Below are 15,830 nucleotides of genomic sequence, written 5' to 3'. Positions count from 1 at the left end.
AAACCGCTAGCCTAGACAAAACACTATCAGACTAGCCGGTACAACGAGGAAAAACGGTCAACTACCCCCTAACCTACAACCCTAATGCATGACCTCCACACCTCCCAACCCAGGGCCATGTCCTCGGAAATCTGAAGCTGCGCCATGTCCTGCCTGATCACTTCGTCCCAATACATCTTACGCCGCCCTCTACCTCTTTTCGTACCTGTCAAAGCCAACCATTTACACCTCCTAACCGGGGCATCTAGGCTCCTCCTCCGCATGTTCCCGAACCATCTAAGCCTCCCTTCCCGCATCTTGTCGTCCATGGGAGCCACGCCCACCCTCTCCCGAATATCTTCATTCATAATCTTATCCAGCCTAGTGTGCTCGCACATCCATCTTAACATCCTCATTTCGGCTACTTTCATCTTCTGGATATGAGAATTCTTGACTGGCCAACACTCAGCCCCATACAACATGGCCGGTCTAACCACCGCTCTATAGAACTTACCTTTAAGTTTCAGTGGCATCTTCTTGTCACAGAGGACTCCAGACGCTAACCTCCATTTCATCCACCACATCCCGATACGGTGCGTGACATCCCCGTCGATCTCCCCATCTCCCTGGATAAGTGACCCTAGGTACTTGAAACTCTCTCTTAGGGATGACTTGCGAGTCAAGCCTCACCTCCACGTCCGCTTCCCCCGACACATCGCTGAACTTGCACTCCAAATATTCCATCTTGGTCCTACTCAACTTGAAACGTTTAGACTCCAGGACCTGTCTCCATACCTCCAGTATCTCATTAACGATGCCTCTCGTCTCATCAATCAAAACTATATCATTAGCGAACAACATACACCCTGGCACCTCCCCTTGAGTATGGTGCGTCAGTGCGTCCATCACCAGAGCAAATAAGAACGGGCTGGGGGTAGATCCTTGATGTAACCCCATAACCACCGGAAAAGGCTCTGAGTCACCTCCCACATTCCTAACCCGAGTCTTAGCTCCATCAAACAAATCCTTTATCGCCCTAATATAAGCTACCGGCACACCTTTCACCTCCAGGAATCTCCAAAGAACGTCCCTAGGGACCTTGTCATATGCCTTCTCTGGATCAATAAACACCATGTGAAAATACCTCTTCCTATCTCTGTACTGTTCCACCAACCTCCTGATAAGGTGGATAGCTTCCGTAGTAGAACGACCCGGCATGAACCCGAACTGGTTTTCTGATATAGGCACCGCTCTCCTTACCTCCCTTCCACCACCATCTCCCAAACTTTTATGGTATGACTTAGTAACTTAACACCACTATAGTTGTTACAATTCTGGATATCCCCTTTGTTCTTGTACCGCAGGATCATCGTACTCCACCTCCACTCATCTAGCATCCTCTTCGTCCATAATAACATTAAACAACTCAGTCAGCCACTCCAAGCCTGCTCTACCCACATACCTCCAAAATTCTACTGGAATCTCGTCTGGTCCGATCGCTTTGCCCCGGCTCATCTTACGCATTGCTCCCACGACCTCTTCCACCTTAATACGCCTACAGTACCTAAAGTCTTGGTGACTCTTAGAGTGCCCCAATTCCACTAACACGATGTTTTCGTCCCCCTCTTCATTCAGAAGTCTATGAAAGTACGACTGCCATCTCCGCTTAATCTGGGCCTCTTCCATCAATACACGACATTCCTCATCTTTGATGCACCTCACTTGATCCAGATCACGAGCCTTCCTCTCTCTCGCTTTGGCCAGCCGAAATAACTTCTTATCCCAACCTTTACACCCCCCTTAGTTCCTTATACAGCTGCCCGAAAGCAGCAATCTTAGCCTATGTGACCGCTAATTTCGCCTCCCTCCTAGCTTCCTTATACATTTCTCTGTTCGCTCTCCTCTGCTCCTCGTCGGTGCTCTCTACTAACTTAAGGTAAGCCGCTTTCTTTACCTCCACTTTACTCTGGACCACGTCATTCCACACTACCAGTTGCCTCGGTGCCCTCCTGAGTATCCCTTCGAAACCCCTAACACCTCTCTCGCCGACTGCCTTATACATTTCACCGTCGCCGTCCACATAACGCTAGATACAACAAGATAGTAGTAAAGTTTGAAACACAAAAAAGTACAAATTATGTGCTAGTTGTTTTTTTACGTAATCAATAACATCAGGTTTTGATCCGATGGCAGAGATTATCAACTGTAGCCTGGTTATTGACCAGATCAGGCTAAAACTCCAATGGAGTTCTAGATCAGTCGATGGAGTCATGAGTTCCGAGGAGCAAGTGGTGGCTCCAGTTAGAGGTGGAACTATAATTGTGAGGCCTCTATTTCTTCATGGCTTGGAGGATTAAACCTTCCATGGACTTGCTGGCTGTGGCTTTTCTTTTTGGTTGATTTTTGGGTGTTTAGCTCTTTAGTGTTGATTTAAAAAATGGCAATGGCTGACATTGATTTAGTGGAGAAAGGCTGCCCTGATACACGACGAAATTTCTTATATGTTTGAATAGTGCAAAAAGGCTAATCTAACACATTAGTCTTTAATAAAAAGGTCTTGAAACAATATTACGTACCTAAATGGTATGGTGGACTGGTGGGATGAATGAGATTTGTCAACCTTTAAAATAAAAATCCGGTTTGAGCCATAAAAATGGAGAAACTCGTGGCAAAGAGCACATCATTTTTTAGTGGACCATACATATCCGAATTTATAAGACTAGAGAATAAAGGGAACAAAGCAAAATCATTACAGGAAAAAAGTCGTTGTAACGACTCGATCAGTCATTTTTAGCTTTCTTATTCGGCGGTTTGAGACCTTGAGTTGCTTCATAAGATGCATTATAACTTGCGTAAATGGTTGATTCTGATGTTCGAGAGGTTCAAGATTGATTTGGTAGAGTAATTCTCAATTTGAAAGGTTCAAGTTGGAAGAGTTGACGAAGGTTTAACTTCTGGGCAAACGACTTCGGAATCGAGATTTGATGGTTTCTATGGGTTCGTGTGGTGACTTTGGACTTGGGCGTATGTTCGTAATTGAATTTGGATGTTTCTAGAAGGTTTTGGCTCTATTATTTGTCAAAAGTTGGCAACTTGAAAAATTGGAGAGTTCATAAGTTTGATCAGAAGTTGACTTTGGTGTTATTGGATTCCTATAGTGGTTTTAAGACCTTGTATAGGTTGACTTAGTTGATGGAACTTGTGCAAAGTTTGATTGTGATCCGAAATATCTAAGTGTGGCTCAGACTAGTTCGATGAAGTTAGAATGGTTGAAAGTTAAGAGAATATTTTTTATCTTTGATTCTTGGTTTTGATGTTGTTTGCGATTTTGTGAGCCATTGGATACGTTTAGATATTGTATTTGGACTTGTAGTATGATTGGACGAGGTCTCGAGGGTCTCGAGTGTGTTTTGGGGTGGTTTTGGATCGTTTTCATGTGTTTTGGAGCAGCTAAGTTGCTGGTGTTTTGCAGTGATTCGCGAATGCGGATATAGGCTCGTGATCGTGTAGAAGGATCTTGGCTAGCTGAGTATTTGGGATACACATTTGAGTCAGTAGGTCTCATTCGCGTAGTATGTTTCGCAGCTGGATATATGTGCTTCGCATTCGCATGGTAAATTTTGCGTTTGCAAATTGTTGTAAGTATGTTCTCTACATTCACATGGTCATGATCGCGTTTGGATTGAGTCAGAGCAAGTTGGGGGCGCGTTGGCCTTCGTGTTTGTGAATGGGAAGGTTGGTCGGTTGGCTTTTGCGATTGTGGGCCTATGTTGTGATTACGGTATTTTTACCCATTCTTTCATTTTTTGAGCCTTAGACTTGGAGAGGGGAGATTTTCATGGAGATTTTCATTCAAGGTAAGATGGTAAGTAATTTCTACCTATTTATGATTATATATCAAGAATCTATATGGATTTCTTTACCTAAAATGTGTAAATTTGAAAGGAAATTTAGAATTTTTATCTACACTTTAAGAAAGTATTTTGGAGATTTGAGTACCGATTTGGACTCGACAGGTTAAGGATCATCAGATTTCGGACACGCTAGCCTGGATTGACTTATGTTGACTTTTTGAAAAATTCATCAAAGATCAAATCTTTATGGATCGGGATCGTATCCTATAACAATGTTTGACTTTCTTGGTTGATGTTTGGCTTGGATCTACGTGATTGGAGGGTTAGAACGAGGGTTTGACGTGATTTGAGGTTGAAGCTAGCCAAGGAAGAGGTAAGTCTCTCGGCTAACCTGTTAAGAAGGAAACCACTTAGGATTGACTTGATTGCTATGTGTTTAAGGTATTGCTGGTGGTGTATATCTAAGGTGGCAAGCGTATATGCACGCACCAAGTTTATATCATATCCGGGATAGAATTGAGATACTTAATGAATTGTTTTGATTATGTGCTCATCTTGATTTATGATTTGTTTGGCTTATATATCTACGTTCGCTCTCTTATTCATGCTAGAGATCATGCTTAGATTTATGAATATTTGTGAAGGAATGAGAGCTTATTCTTCATATGTTGAATTGCTTGAACTATGCAATTATATAGAAATTCCACGAGCACATATTAACATGATTATTATTAATACCTTGTGCACATTTTATCTATAATTCTTGGGCATATGTACACGTATTATGTTTGGATACTTGATTTGGACTGAGACCGCGGAACGAGAGGTAAGGTCATGCGAATAAAATACTGTTATAGCACACATGACATGATGAGCGAATATTTGATTATAAGTAAGCTATCAAACTTCTTTTTGCGTTTGAATAAGGATCCGTCCCTCTAGAGTCAGGTGATAACCCATGTTAGTTTGGGCACTGTGAGCATGGTCGATACATGGATTGTGTATCGAGTTTCACTGATACATGGATTGTATATTGAGTTCAGTGATATATGATTATGTATCAGAGTACATGGATCGTGTGCCGGTTACGGTGAGTAATAGATTTTGAGCATACATAGACATCCTCGATTCATTTAGCAGTATTTATTTGAATGTTAATCGTTGCATGTCACTTATTGAGAGCCTCGACTCCGTTGATTGAAGCATGTCATCTTTAAATGTCGTATCTGAGTAGCGTTATTATCTATTGAATTGGAAAAGCATGCTTTATTCCTTTCAACTGTTTTACATCTTTTACATTTGTTGTTCATGAGATTATTTATTGTTTCAGTTGTGAGCTTTGTTATTTATATCCGTGTGGTAAGTATATTGATGCCTATAGTCTTGCCTCTGCTTCATCGAGGTTGGACTTGATACTTACTAGGTACCGATTATGGTATACTCATATTACGCTTCTGCACATCTTTTTGTGCAGATCCTCGGGTGGGTACTAACGGAGCCTTTTGTTAAGCCTAGGCTTTAGCTCAGAGGCTTAGGGTAAGCTACACTCATGGAATCATTTTGCAATACCTGAGTCCCTGCCTTTTATTATTTCCTATCTATTTTTGTTACCTAGATAGTTTCGATCATGTACTGAGACTTGTTCTTCTTCAGTCGTATGCTCATGTACTTATGCCACCTAGTCAGAGGCGGATCCAGGATTTTAAGTTTATGGGTTCCTGTCGCAATTTCAAATTAATATACAATAATAACTGGGTTCACAAATAGATATTTATAGATATTTATTAAATTTTTTAACAAAAATACAGGGTCTACGCAAAAGTTATTGGGTTCCCGGGAACCCGTATAGTACACGCTAGATCCGCCCCTACACCTAGTCCTTGGGGGTTGTACTGTTTTGGTCCTGTTTGGACCATGTTATGATTGTATCAGTTATTATACTATTTCGCTATTTATTAAAGATATTTGGTCTACATTCTATTGATCGTGAGTTGGCTTGCTTAGCAGGTATAACAGTTTGAGGTAGGATTTTAGATCGTGACAAGTTGGTATCAGAGATAGGTTGTGTAGGTCTCACGAGTCACGAGCAGGTCTAGTAGAGTCTTGTTAATTGGTTTGGAGATGTCTGTACTTATCTCCAAGAGCCCGCAGGTTGTTACGAAACTTCCCTTTCTTTCATTCCTTATCGTCTGACTTTATCTCGGCGTGAAGCCTATATCTTTAGTTCTTTCCTACTTATTCCTACGCGATGTTGAGCACTCGATATTAGTTAGGTACGGACGAGTCGTGGTGATGCTACAAATATGGTGCAGGAGGTTTTCCCTGTGTTATGAGGGCCGATTACTATCATTGCCTTGTGGAGGAGTGTTCAATAATTTTAGCCTAGTATATTGGTATGTGTAACTGACATGCAAGCATAGAGTTGTATTTTCCCATGCTATTTGATGTTTGATGTCTCTACTTGATGTTTAGAGCTTGAAATCACAATTTACCCTGATAAATATTTGTCTAAGTGATTTCTATGGAAAAAGCTGATGCCTTGACTTATATTCCTGAAAAGCATTCTCTTCTTACTGTGTTAGAGTTAAACCTATTATTATTTGAGTTGTTCTTCCCCTACATGCTATTATTTTGCTGCTATTATTATTATTATTATTATTATTATTATTATTATTATTATTATTATTATTATTATTATTATTATTATTATTTTTGTTATTATTGTTATTGTTGTTGTTGTTGCTGGCTCTGGAAAGTGAGCATCGGACGTTGCCAAGCTCTTCACTACTTTCAGCTCGAGGTTAGGCTTGCTACTTATTGAGTATATAGGGTTGATTGAACTCATACTATACTATACACTTCATGTGTAGATCCAGGTAATGCTAATCATGGTAGTTGCTCGTGAGCTGGATCCGACTAGTTGGAGATTTCGAGGTAGCATTGTTGTTCCATTTGTAGGCCTTGAATTCCTTTTCCTTATTTCATGTTATCATTGTTTAGACTTTTAGATAGTATTGTATTTGATTCGGACCTTGTATTTACTTATTCTATAGAGCTCATGTACTCGATGACACCAAGTTTTGGGATGATTTTTAATTGTATTGCTATTTTACTTCAGTTTTTTTAATATTATTCCATATTTGAGACTATTTATTATTGTTATAGAAGTTTATTTATGTATATTGGTCATTGGCTTGCCTAGCGAGCAGTGTTAGACGCCATGACGGCTCCGATGAAATTTTGGATTGGGACACTTGCCACAAAACTAATCCCCTAAATTAGTCCAGTTTTTCTAAGGCAAACATTGTGGAGAATTTACTGGCAATGAGTTTGTTTTTTAAAATATTTCCAGCTTGCACCCATTTGAAGGTTTATTTTTGTGGCAAAGTACATGTATGGTGATATATTTTTCTTGTTGCAAGTATTTAGATGAAAGCTGAGGTCCTTTTTCATAGACGGAATAGAAAATTCTCAGCATAGGAAGATATTAAGATGTTATAAAATGACTTCAAACGGTCCCTCTTTTGCCGATAAGAAAAACTTTCAAATGGTCATGTTTTTCCAATAATTCTTCTCTTTCTTTCTTCTTTTACTTTTTCTTTCTCTCCTCCCTAAACTTCATCCTTCCATAGGATCTCTTTATCTGTCTTTTTTCTTGATTTAAAAAGAATATTGAGATTTTTATCCATCTTTTTATGAAGTAGATGTAACATTTAAACAGGAAGTAGAATGACACAATATGAAGGCTTTGGTTTTATATGGATAGTTACTTGCCTTGTTTCTTAAAAGGCGTACAATGAGCTATAGATAGTAGTTCTCCATTGGCATCAGACATTGTCAAATATAAAATGGAGGATTAATTGAACAAAATTTAAAAAGTACTCTCTATGGTTGATGATTGAGAAATATGTCTAGAGCCGACTCTTTGGACATATTGAAACCTTCAAAACTTGGGTATGATGAGTCAACCTCTTTATCCTTCTCCATTTAAATATTAGAATTAATTTGCTTCGCACAAGGTTTAAACTTGTGACCTAAGATACAAGTCCCTCACGCCAATTGAGCTAACCACTGAATACTTGTAACAACCTGACCGGTCGTTTTGCTTTTTAGATCCTCATTCCCCTAAATAAGACTCTCCGTATGTGCCTTTACTGTTTTATGATGTCACGCTCCGACCTAAAGGAGCGCGACCGGTGCTCAACCGAGATAACCCGGCCGAGCAAGCCTGTACAATACTTTTTACCCGAACTCACTCATGATTAAAGAGAGGATCCATTTCATTAATTAGACAAAGAGGAGGATCATATGAACACACCCATTCATTATCCTTAGTTACATCATTTTAAGTCTCAAAATATACATACACTCCCATAGTTTGAAGTGGAACGCATGGTACAAATACAATATTACTAGTCTGACTTTCTCAACACCACGTACAACTCACACTATGCCTACGAAGACTCTAATAGATACAAAAGAGTATATGATAGTACCGGCAACAAGGCCCCGGCTATACCTTAAAACATAATACACAAGGAACAAAAGATATACGACCCCAAAATAAAGTGGGGCTCACCAAGTCACCTGGGAAGAGGGTGCACCGCTATAACTGATCAAAGTCGCCTACTGTGGAACCACCTACATCCATTAAAGATACAACGCCCCAGCAAGAAGAGGCGTTAGTACATGTCGAGTAGTACTAGTATGAAAAACCAAACGGCCCTTCAATGATTTGAAAGTACAACATAAATATGATGAATCATGGAAGAAATAAAAGAGCATAGATAATCGTTAAATCCATAGCTAATTCTTTAAAAAAACTTTCAATAACATTTATAAATTTCAAGTTGTTGGGGGGGGGGGGGTGGAATCCTCTGTAACAACCTTTACACAAAGCGGCCCCGCTGCCTCACCGCAATGTGTGCGGGTGAAGGTGTAATCACAATACCACAACCTTTACACAAAGCGGCCTTGCTGCCTCACCCTAATATGTGCTGGTGGAGGTGTATCCACAATACCAAAATCCCTACATAAAGCGGCCCTGCCGTCTCACCCCAATGTGTGTGGGTGGAGGTTTATTCACATGCCACAATTCCTACACAAAGCGGCCCTGCCTCCTCACCCTAATGTGTGCGGGTGGAGGTGTATTCACAATGCCACAATTCCTACACAAAGCGTCCTTGCCGCCTCATCCCAATGTGTGCAGGTGGAGCTGTATTGACAATGCCACAATCCCTACACAAAGCGGCACTGCCACCTCACTCCAATGTGTGCGGGTGGAGGTGTATCCACAATTTGGATTCTCAAAATGATAATAGCTTGTACACAAGATTTCCTTTCAAACCGAACCCTTTGGCACCTTTGGCCTTAACAAATATAAGTTCATAAGATTTCATCATATGAGAAATAAGAATTTGATCACATTGATTTCGTACAAAACATTCTTCGCAAAGGGAGTATAACATAATTAAATCAAAATAGAGAATCATCAACACACGAGGGTTTTGACACGTTATGCAATTTGGAAACCAATTTACTAGCTTGAATATCCCACCTCAATCGTGTTTCAGGTTCGAACTACACACGATGGAGTTTGTAAGAATACGGGCATTCTAATATTAGAAGAAGAGTTTTAGCCTTCATACCTCGAAAGAGCTTTCCGTGGTGTAACAATAACATCCCGGCACTCCTGACGATGCCAATCTATAGAAGAGTGGAGAATTACAAGCACGATTAGAGGAATTCGTATTGCAAGGGCTGCCACAATGACAACCCAACCTTTCCTCAACCAATTCAACAACAAAAACCACCCAAGGTTGTCCAACAACTTCCCTACAATCCATATTAGTTCATGCATGTGATATGTTCACACTCATCACCCATAACCAACCCAAAATCTGAAGTTGGAGAATTGGGGGAAGAAATTCTTACCTTTTAGAAACCCTAGCAAGTTCCTCTTGATGAAATTCCAAGGCTTGGTCCAAGTTGAGTAGTGAAATCCTTGAATCCTTCTCTTTCTCTCTCCAAAATATCAGATTATCCCTAAAAACGACCATTATGTCTAGATAAAACGAAATGGGATCGGGTTATAAAATTAGAAAAGTGAAGCCCTGATGCAGATCCGCGGTCGCATATGCAATCACATAACGCTTCTGCGGTCCGCAAAATGGACCGCATAATGGTCCTCTGGAACTCGGCACTTCTGTGCAGGTATGCGCAGGTCTGTGGTCCACTGACCAATTCTGCGGTCGTATAATGGACCGCAGAAGCTCCTTCCGAAATTTCTCATGTTGGTTCTGTGATGGAATGTGCGGCGCGCGAAACGCTTATGCAATCGCATATCTGACCGCAAAACAACCTCCAAAATTGGCTCATTTCTCTATACTCTGCGGTCGATCCGCGGCCCACAAAATGGTTCTACGGTCACATAGTGGACCGGAGAAATGCCATGTGCTGCAAACTTTTTCCTTCAACTCCCCGATGTACTGTGCAACCTAAAAAGTCCATACCGCGTATCGCAAGCTCGCCGCGAAGAATTTCTACAATTCTCAAACACATTATCTTACCCCGACACCACGAAACCCCGGGTTTTTGGTAAAATTTTACAGGGCCTTACATCCTCTCCCGCTTAGGATCATTCCTCCTCAAATGAGGGTCAAAATCCGCCATTAGTATCCAATGTGACCCAACTATTACTTCATACACCGGCAGTTCCAAATTTTGACCAACTCCCTAAATTTTCGAAAATTTCGCCAGAGTCTCCCCTATAACTAGGCCTATCTACCTATTAGAGAATCCCAAAAACCAATCCTAACAACGCATACATAATCCAACGATGCAACATAACATGAAAACAACACCAACTGTGGCCTCCTAAGCAATATATTACCAGAAAAGAACACCCTTAGCATAAACTTTACAAGTGATACAAAATTCATAGGGAACAATTTCATAAAAACGATTACATAGCTATTCAAATAAATGAGGGTACTTCTTCTTCATTTCTTCCTCGGCCTTCCAAGTAGCCTCCTCAGCCTGTTGGTTTTGCCATAGCACTTTCACGGAGGCAATCTCTTTATCTCTCAGCTTAAGGAATTGCATATCAAGAATGGCAACTGGAATTTCTTCATAGGTAAATACCGCATTAACCTCAATAGTCTCAACCGTAACAATGAGTGTTGGGTCTCCAACTACCTTCTTCAAAATAGATACATGAAAAACTGGGTGCACTAAAGACATTTCTGGAGGTAGCTCAAGCTTGTAAGTCACTTGCCAATCCTTTGAATGATTTTGTATGGCCCGACATACCTCAAACTCAACTTCCCTTTCTTGCCAAACCGCATTATACCCTTCACAGGGGAAACCTTCAAGAATACCCAATCATCCTCTTTGAATTCCAAATCCCTGCGATGTACATCTGAATAGGACTTCTGACAACTCTAGGTAGTTTTTAACCATTCCTTAATGATCTTAACCTTCTCATAGCCTGATGCACGAGATATGGCCCAATCAACTTTGCTTCCCCAATCTCGAACCACCCAATGGGAGATCTACTACCATATAGAGCCTCGAACGGCGTCATCTGAATGCTAGCATGATAACTGTTGTTGTAGGCACATTCTATGAGCGGCAAATGATCATCCCAGCTACCTTTGAAGTCAAGAACACAAGCGCACAACATATCCTCGAGCGTCTGAATAGTCCACTTTGCCTGCCCGTCGATTTGTGGATGGAAAGTTGTAGTAAGATTCACCTGAGTACCCAAACCTTGCTGAAATTTCATCCAAAAATTAGCCGTGAACTGTTCCCCCCGATAAGAAATGATAGAAACTGGAGTGCCATGCAACCTGACTATTTCCTTGATATACAACTGAGCATACTGGTCCTTGTGTCAGTAACCTTAACCGGCAAGAAGTGTGCTGATTTCGTGAGTCAATCCACAATTACCCAAATTGAGTCAGACTTGCGAGGTAGTCCTACCACAAAGTCCATATTGACCATCTCCTACTTCCACATTGGAATTTCTAGGTTCTGTGCCAACCCACCAGGCCTTTGATGTTCGGCCTTTACTTGCTGACAATTCGGGCATCTTGCCACAAAGTCTACAACATTTCTCTTCATATCATTCCATCAACTTCCTTAAGATCATGATACATATTTGTAGATCACGGGTGTACGGAATACCTAGAAGCGTGAGCCTCGGTTATGATTATTTCCCGGAAACCGTCTATATCTGGAATACATAATCGCCCTTGGTACCTTAATGTACCATCATCCATGCTAAGAGAAAAAGTCGTGGTCTTGTGTTTCTGAATCCCCTCCTTCAGTTGCACCAACAATGGGTCGTTGTATTGCTTTTCCTTGACTTCCACAACAAGCGATGATTCAGCCTTATTTTACACAATCACCCCTCCTTCACTACAGTCCAAAAGACTAACTCCCAAACTAGCCAACCGATGAACATCCTTGGCCAATGGCCTTTGAGATGCCTCCAAGTAAGCCAAACTGCCCATAGATTTCCAGCTAAAAGAATCCACCACAACATTAGCCCTCTCTGGATGATATAGAATATCAACGTCGTAGTCCTTGAGTAACTCAAGCCATCTTCTTTGCCTCAAATTCAATTTCTTCTACTTGAAAATATATTGAAGGCTCTTATGGTCTGTGAATATGTCCATATGGGCCCCATACAAATAATGAAGCCAAATCTTTAATGCAAAAACCATCATCGAAAGTTCTATGTCATGTGTTGGATAGTTCTATTTATGATTCTTGAGTTGCCTAGAGGCATACGCGATCACCTTGCCATGTTGCATCAATACACACCCAAGTCCGATCCTTGAAGCATCACAATACACAACAAACCTATATGTACCCTCTGGTAGGGTCAACATCGATGTTGTAGTCAATCTTGATTTCAACTCCTGGATGCTCTTTTCACAAGCATCTGACCATTGGAATTTAATCGCTTTCTGCGTCAATTTAGTCAATGGAGAGGCAAGAGTAGAGAACCCCTCCACAAATTTCCTATAATATCCAGTAGCATAGGAGGTTTTGTATATTCTACTAGTTGCTCATGCACTTGTGACACCAGATTTTGGGAGTATTCTAGTAGACATTTACAGTTTTGGGTATTAAAGTCACTATGTTACTCTTGTTATGATTTGGTGCTTTGTTTTATTATAATTTCTTATTAACGGTTCTTTCACTAAATAAAAAAATCAATTACTTTAAAAATATTAAGATAAGTGATTAATTGGGTAGTTCACTGTTGCGGTCATGAGCGGTCCAAATAGAGTCTTGCGGATCGGTGCGGAGACGTCCGTACTTGTCTTCGAGAGGCTATAGGGTGTTAGGAAACTTTTTTTTATACTTCTATCGTGCAGTTGATGTTGTGCTAGGTATCTTTCTCTTATCCTCTCACAGATGGTGAGAACGCACGCGGCGGATGTACCCGGCGATGGAGGAGTTGCTCCCTCTGTTGAGGCAAAGGCCGGGGGGGAGCTCCAGCTCGTTCTAAAGGACGAGGGCGTCATAGAGATGCTACCATCGTACCACCAGCGGATACAGTGGAGGATCCTGTCATTGAGAAGTAGGGTGAGGTGCCTTCAGCTGAGCCGGCCTCCGGCAGATTTCACGTCCGCGCCGGGATTTCAGGAGGTCATGGGTCGTATTCTCCAGTTCATGAATTCTATGATGCAGGATGGTTTATTTCCAACAGACCCAGCCAGATCTCAGGCGGGAGGGGGAGTACAGACCCTAACGCCCAGGCTCTAGGGCACGCTACTATCGTATATTATACCCCAAGTGCATTACCTATGGGCGGAGCCAAGCCAGTTGCAACGGCTGCACCAGATCCCAGATCAGATGCGGCTATCGAGCTGCATAAACTATTGGATAGATGGAAAAAACTGCATCCTCCCGCCTTCGGCGATGAGCGACATGAGGACCCTAAGATTTTATTGACCGTTGCAGGGACAGACTGCATAGCATGAGGGTATTGGAGTCCAACGGGTTGGATTTCACAATATTTCAGTTGAAGGGCAGGGCCCGTCAATAGTGGCAGTCCTATTTTCTTAGCAGGCCAGCGTGTTTGCCTCCCTTGACTTGGGATCAGTTCACACGTCTCTTTCTGGAGAGATATATTCCACCCTCCAAGAGGGAAGAGCTACGAGGCCAGTTCGAGCGGTTATAATAGGGTTAGATGTTTGTGACCGATTATATGGCGAGGTTTTCTGAGTTGTCCCGCCATGCACTTATGATACTCCTCACCGATGCAGAGAGAGTGCGGAGGTTTATTGCAGGCTTGCATTATGGTATTCAGGTTACTATGGCCCGAGAGGTGGATCTAGGGACTTCCTACGAGCAGTTTGTGGAGATAGTTCAGCGGATTGAAGGTATCCGCACCCAGGGCCGATTTTATACGACGGGGGAGAAGAGGCCTTGGCATTCTGGAGGACTCAGTGGCACCCCGTCTGGGGGCAGAGGTCAGTTCGTGAGGGTCAGTCCAGCAGACCCACTTATTCAGCACCCTCGCCTTCTCGGGGTGCACCAGTGCGGCCCTATTCAGTGCCATTCTAGAGAGCTGCTACCGTCCACCGGCTATCCAGGGACCTCCCAGCGGGTATTCAGGTTCCCAGGGCCAGACTCAGGGTCAGTCATCTTATGCACCGAGAGGTTGCTATAAGTGCGGGGAGTTTGGTCACATGAGGAGATCTTGCCCTAGGTTTGAGGCAAGGCAGTACAGCAGGGCCAGCAAGGCCATCAACCCATGATTTCCGCACCAGCTGCCGTACCTTCTGTTCGGCCTGCCAGAGGCGGAGGGTAGGTGGGTAGGGGTTGTCCTAGTAGTGGAGGCCAGGCAGGTGGCGCTCCAGCTAGGTTCTATTCTATTCCAGCCAGACCAGATTCCGTAGCCTTAGATGTCGTGATAACAGGTATTATTTCTGTTTGCGGTAGGGATGCGTCAGTATTATCCGATCTAAGGTCTTCCTATTTATATTTTTCTTCCCTATTTGCTAATTATCTGGATGTTCCTCGTTAGTCCTTGGGTGTTCATGTTTATATGTCCACGCCCATGGGCGATTCTGTTATTGTGGATCGGGTTTACCGGTCCTGTATTGTGACTTTTATGGTTATGAGACCAGAGTAGATCTTGTGTTACTCGACATGATCGACTTTGAGGTCATCCTGTGCATGGACCGGTTGTCCCCATATCATGCCGTCCTTGATTGCCATGCCAAGACTGTTACCTTGGCGATACAAGAGTTGCCTAGATTGGAGTTGAGGGGTTCATCCATCTGTGCACATAGTTGGGTTTTCTCTTTCCTGGAGGCTCGACACATGGTAGAGAAGGGTTGTTTGGATTATCTAGCTTATGTTCGGGATACGGCTGTAGAGACTCCTACGATTGATTCAATGCCCGTGGGCGGGTGTTCACCGATGTGTTTCCTTCTAATTTCCCAGGTATGCCACCGGATCGTGATATTGATTTCAATATTGATTTGGCACCGGGTACCCAGCCTATCTCTATTCCACCGTATCTTATGGCCCCGAAAGAGTTGAAAAAGTTGAAGGATCAGCTTGAGGAGTTGCTAGAAAAGGGGTTCGTTAGGCCGAGTGTGTCGCCTTGGGGCGCACCAGTGTTATTCGTGAAAAAGAAGGATGAGAGTATGCGGATGTGCATTGACTACCGCCAGTTGAACAAGGTTACCATTAAGAACAAGTGCTTGTTGCCGCATATTGATGATGTATTTGACCAGTTACAGGGTGCCAAGGTGTTCTCTAAGATCGATTTGAGATCTGGTTATCGTCAGCTGAAGATTCGTGCTTCGGATGTTCCGAAGACGGCTTTTCGGAGTAGATATGGCCACTATGAGTTTCAGGTGATGTCTTTTGGCTTGACCAACGCTCCGATGGCATTTATGGATTTGATGAACCGGGTGTTCAGGCAGCATATTAAATCATTTGTCATTGTCTTCATTGTTGACATAT

At 42.3% G+C, this 15,830-nt stretch overlaps 1 pseudogene; it reads right to left on the bottom strand.

Annotated features, from left to right (window-relative positions):
• On the bottom strand, positions 520–1,665 carry LOC109230054 (annotated as a pseudogene).

The sequence above is a fragment of the Nicotiana attenuata genome, chromosome 7 (genome assembly GCF_001879085.1).
Source record: "Nicotiana attenuata strain UT chromosome 7, NIATTr2, whole genome shotgun sequence".
Lineage (NCBI taxonomy): Eukaryota > Viridiplantae > Streptophyta > Magnoliopsida > Solanales > Solanaceae > Nicotiana > Nicotiana attenuata.
The sequence above is the reverse complement of the archived record's forward strand: the minus strand, read 5'-3'. Positions and strand labels throughout refer to the sequence as shown.